The 6,000-nt window shown below is 33.2% G+C and overlaps 1 long non-coding RNA gene across 1 annotated transcript; it reads left to right on the top strand.

The window, feature by feature from the left end:
- The first annotated feature begins 23 nt into the window (after positions 1-23).
- LOC126888808 (uncharacterized) lies at positions 24-1,279 on the top strand. Its single transcript, XR_007699655.1, has 2 exons — positions 24-418; positions 1,086-1,279. It is a non-coding gene; the product is annotated as an uncharacterized LOC126888808 (long non-coding RNA).
- Positions 1,280-6,000: the final 4,721 nt, after the last annotated feature.

A 6,000-nucleotide genomic window follows, 5' to 3' on the forward strand; every position in this document is an offset into this window, starting at 1 on the left:
TGCGCAGATTAACTATTTATGATTTAGTCGTCAGTGTTTGTCAAGATGGCGTGATATGTTCATGTTCATATAGATGGATGTTGGATTTATTGGTCTACTTTAAAAATTAACGGATATTTTGAAGGTACGTACATATATAGGTATTAAATAAAAGTAAATTGGGTAATTTAAGATGTAATAATAATATTGTTGCGTATCCGAATGGTTAAAAAAGAAACATAATAGTATCTTTATATGCTTTTTAGGTATAATGATGGACGACTCTGAAATAAAGGAGCTTATTATTCTAACTGGGAAATATGCCACAATTTAAAGCTGGGACAGAATGATATAATATATAGCTTCAGAACAATATTAAGAAAGGAGTTATTAACCAACTGTGGGGCCTTCCAGAAATGGTAGAACTTCATACATGTAGGTAAGTACCTTTTTAAAAATGTGTATACGTATGTATCAAAACTATAATAGGTTTCTTCAATGTATCGTCTTCTATAAAAATATACAATACAACGCTATATCAAACATGGCGGGTGCAACGCTGAGGATTTGTTCTGTTAATTTATTTGAGATAAAGAAGTCAGTTAGTCTAAAAGAAATATATGTTTATGGTTAAGAAATGTTATTGCCGAAAACCGTGAATTAGTTAATATGTATTAAATGACTTAGATGTAACCTAATAATACTTTCCCGTAATAAAATTTCTTAATGATTAGGTATGCTGTCTCTTTCTGATTATAAAAATTAAGAAAATTACATATTATTATGTCTGCTTCGATGTTTTACATTGGTTGTATTTTCCCTCTTCTTTTAGCTAAACAATGTTTATTGTGTGACTTAATATTATACAGATAAATAATTAATATTTCATTAACAAAAAGAAAAAAATAAACAAAGATGTGTAGGTTAAATAATGCCATGTTTAAACTAAATGTGATTGATTATTATTAGTATTAATAGTTCTTATGTGGGGCCGTGTATTTGTTTTTTTTTGTATTTCCTAAATTTGTCAAAATAAATATCTATATCTTTATAAAAAATTTTTATTAACGTAAGTTTACTCTTTCTACATAACGATTTTGTTTCAGTGAATTGCTGATATACAAAGTGCTATTAACAAAAGAAGGAACATTTGAGGAAGTTGGATTTGCCTCTCCATCCTTTTATTGTTGTGTAGAAGATGGTAGAAGCCAGTGGTTTAAGAGTGGAGAAAATATTTGTATGTAATAATAACGTTTTATATCTTGTTTTATTAATAAATAATGATTTTACCTTAACACAATGATTTATTTCGCCGTATGTAATATCACTTAATTTTCAAGAAATATTAACTTAACTCCAAATATACGTTTATCTCTGCGAAATATATTTCTTAACATTAAATAAATTAATTATTAATAGTAAAATAATAATATTCCTTACTAAGAAATATTATTGCTCAGAAAGAATAGTTTTCTAATGTGTAAAAAATATATTTTTATGACTAATAAAATTAATTAACATCAAGTGTAATTTCTTTCTGATAAATAGGTATGAAATTTGCCAGAAAGTGATAGTTCAATCATGTTTAAGATATATTTCTTTGGCTATAGTAGAATTTATTTGAAATATTTTAGAAAATTATATCTTACATACAAAGATATATTTCTTAGGCAATATGCCAAGTCGATCTTTCTTAAATATTAATAAAGTTTCTTTATGTCAAGAATTTTTTTCTCTCGGTGTATCGCCATTAAGAACAACAAAATAATACACTTTCTTCAATAAATAAACTTTTTTATCCGATGCCTAGATTTTGTGTCATTTTGGAACTACTAATGAAATAAAAAATTTTAGTATATCATACTTCTGCCATTCTGCCTCCATCTTGTAAAAATGTAGAACCTTACCAGACACTCAAATTTATTTGTTTTGTCCTTTGGTAAGTGTGTAGTTATATGTTAATTTAAGTTGCCACCAAACTGTTTCATATTAAATGACATTCGAGTATAATACCTTCTTTTTATTGACGAAATGCCCCTGAAGAAGCTCTAGATAGCGAAAGTATACTTGGGCAAGTCTAAACAAATTCAGTGCTCGATATCTGCCTTTGCCTTTGTAAAATTCATATATTCGAGCATTCAACCATTTTCTATTTTAACTAGAATATTGTTTTAATAGTACAAGAAGTACTATTACATGGGATGTTCAGCGATAATCCACGCGATGTTTAGCCCTATTGACCATTATAGGTCACGTGACTTTCGACACCGTTGCTGGAGGGTAAAAATTGTGTTTTTGGTGTTATTTTTGCTATTTTCTCGTTTTATTATAAAAAAATCTGTGGTTTTAACTACAAAAATTTCAAATATTGGATATAGGACACCCTCGTAGGGGATGCAAAAACCCGGTATAATCAGAAAATCAGTTTTCTTGGCCCATATCGTCGTTCTGTTTACAGTGTATTGTGATTATAGTGATTTAAAACATTTCGGTCTTTAAATGCGGCTGGTAATATAAAAAAAACTTACGAGATCTCTTTTACCTTTACTGGAACACTTTCAAACTGAACAAAACGCTGGTATTTTAATAATATTCTTAAATTAAACAATGGTTTTCTACACTTAACCTAGTTTCTTTACAATATTTTGCCCACCAGTCGTTGTCAAATGACGTCACCCTGGAATGGTCTATTCTGCAGCTTAATATTGTACTACGGATGAACAGCCTTTACACACCTTATGTCTATAAAAAACTTCATAGCCCTCCTATGAGTATAATACCCGAATGGTTAAGATGCATAAGATATGTAGACGATGCAATATTGATAGTCCAAGACGAATAAAGTCTGCAACGACTAGTCCACAAATTTAACATACCTAAGACCAAAAAATTAAAAATGATAATCTTAATTCCGAAAACTAAAATAATAATAAGAAGCAAAGAACCAGTTGTAAGTACGAATAAAAAAACTCCCTAATACCAGGTATATAGTACACAATTATATATTAAAAAAATATTATATTCCACTAGCACAACACATTGTTTAACAGTACCCTCCCCTTACATCCAACCCCCTTGTATTAAGCTAATTTCCATTTTTGTTTGTATTGAACATAAATTGTAGCTAAACCGGCTGCAAAACTTTCAAAACATATATCAAATTGCGAGTTAGGCTAATACTTTGAGCAAGTACTTACGAGACAGCAAGCTAAAAGCACTATTACAAAGCCGTTTAGTTAATTAAAAATTAATCATCCATTTCATCCCTAAAATCCACTAATTGTACAGGCAATTCTGCTACTGAAATGTGCAACCCTATCTGGAAGAGTTACATTAAATAAAGTATTCGTTAGCTGAATATTAATTTAGTTAATTATTTAAATAACTAGTTCACCAAAATTTTCATTTTAGCAAATATATAATATCTTCTTTTAATTTATTGCAATATGCCAATCAATTTAGTGGACAATATTTTGACAGTGGTTTATTATTCCAGTAAAATGAAAAATCAAGAACTGACGGTCAAGAAAAAATTGAAAATAACATATATTCAACAAAAATGAAAAATACAAATCTATGAAATATTAAATTTCAAGGACAAATTGAACATTGTAGTATCTCTTATTAGCGTCTCTGGCTCTATACTCATTCTCTTTTTCTTATCAGACACTGTATGTACTCATCATTCTCTTTTCCTTATCCCTATGCGGGGTTGGCTAATCGTCTTCCCCAGGTCTTCTTTGGTCTTCCCTTCCCACTCTTTCCAGGAATCTACACTTCAGCAATTCTTCGTACTGGAAAAACGTCTCGACGCTGAACATGACCAAACCATGTTCACCTATGCTCTCTTATTTTGGCATGACTTGGTGCCACACCTAGACGTCCCCTAATATACTCATTTCTAATTTTATTCTTTTTTGTCACTCCACTCATCCATCTAAGCATTCTCATTTCCGCCACATGCATTCGTTGTTCCTCTTTGTTCCGCACATTTTAGCCGGTTTAAGGCTGTTATAGAATTTTCCCTTCAGCTTTATTGGAATTTTTCTCTCATACAACACACCACTCGCTTCCTTCTACTTCATCAATCCAGCCCTAATTCTACTTCATGCATCTCCATCTAGTGCAGTTACTGAAGGTGGATATGAACTATTTTTGTATTACCTCCGATTTCGTTGAACCTTTATCGATTTGCATGAAAATTGGTGAGTGGTTAGAGGATATCTTAAGGAACAAAGGTGATATGGTGCCAACTTGCCCTTTTTCCCAGGGGCTGAATGTCCAGAATGATCAGCCTTTATGCAGACGACACTGAAATTGCTGCAAAACACATGAACCTAGATATAGCCGTAAGAAATCTACAGACGGCATTGGATACAATAGAAGAATGGAGTATCCAATGGAAAATAGCAATAAATCCAGATAAGACCCAAGCGGTTATCTTCAAAAAGAGAAGAGATAACCCAGAAGAACAGCTAACATTGCAAGACAGACCCATCGAATGGCAAAACGAAGTTAAATATTTAGGAGTCACAATGGACCAAGGTCTTACATTCACATCACATGTCAACGCAACAGTCCAGAAAACAGCAGCGGCCAGATCGGCAATAAGAGGACTCACAGGAAGAAGAAGCAAATTAGCTATGAAAACAAAATTAAGACTGATAAATAGCATTATACTGCCAATAATTACATACGCATCTCTTGCATGGGGTCACATAAGTCAAAGTAACAAAAAGAAGATACAAGCGGCACACAACAACTGCCTCAGAGAAGCTGCAAACGTGCCCAGATACGTCGCTGAACGGTTCTTATTTAGAGACCTAAAACAAATAAGAGTACTGGATATTATGGAAGAAAAAGCCAGAACAAAATTTGCTGAGCTAGAATACCACCCAAACCGAATCTTGCAAGAGATATTAAGGTATGATATGTACCATAGATGGAAACATAGGAGACCCAAGCAACAAATATTAGTAAATATATAATAAAGGCTAGATAATAGTAGCTCTATCAAAAGAAGACAACTTGCTCACCTTTGGCATCTCATTATATTTATTAATGTTGATTTTTATAATTTTCAGACATCCCTCAAAAAAAAATATACAAAAAACTTCAAAACGGCTTCAGCCAATAAACAAATCAATAAAATATTAACAATAGGCGAAAGCCACAAAAAAATATTAGTAACAAAACCCATGAGGGGTAAAAAAACGGGCATGAGGGGCCCACATCCTCGAGCGCCGAGTCGCCGAACTGGACATAGCTCAGAGCGGGGACTAGGCGCCCGAGCAAGCAAAACAGATCGAAGATAAGTCACTAGAGATAGCGGGAATAGAGCGCCTCACGCTGGCCTGCATTGATCGGGGTAGGATTTCATATGGGAGTCCGTGTACCCAAGACTCCCATATGATAAGCACTTTGCTGATTGAGAGCCCCTATAGCGCATCAGAGTGCTATCGGGGGGTAAGTGGATGGTCTGGAGCATTGAAGCGGGGTGGAGTGATTCCTGCTTCCGGGAGTTAATCCTCCTCGCCCCAATGAATTGTATCACCCGAATGTCATTCTCTAGGGGTGAGCAAGTCTCTCAGGCTGGGTTAAATCACTATGCTTGCTTGCTTGCAGGGGCTGAATGCCACCCCTTTTCGGGGGTGAAAATTATTTTAAGAATAGCCCCATAATTCGATAAAGGGACAAATTCTAAGCAAAATTTATTATACCCTGTTCCACGAGCATACGCCTGTTATGGATTACTTCGACAACGAATATTTTACTGTGCAAAATAAGAAGAACGAAAGTAAATTGCAAATTACATTGTTGTTTATTGGAATAATTATTAGCGCCATTTACTTTCGTACTTCTTATGTTGCATACTAAAATATTCGTTGTCTAAGTAATCCAAAACAGGCGTATGTTCGTGGAATGGCCCATATATAAAGTTATGAAAATAAATCACAAACCTTTTGAGTTATTAAATATCAAAATTTTAATTTTTCGTCAGAAAAATGCATGTTTTGAACC

The sequence above is a fragment of the Diabrotica virgifera genome, chromosome 7 (assembly GCF_917563875.1).
Source record: "Diabrotica virgifera virgifera chromosome 7, PGI_DIABVI_V3a".
In the NCBI taxonomy this organism is placed as follows: domain Eukaryota; kingdom Metazoa; phylum Arthropoda; class Insecta; order Coleoptera; family Chrysomelidae; genus Diabrotica; species Diabrotica virgifera.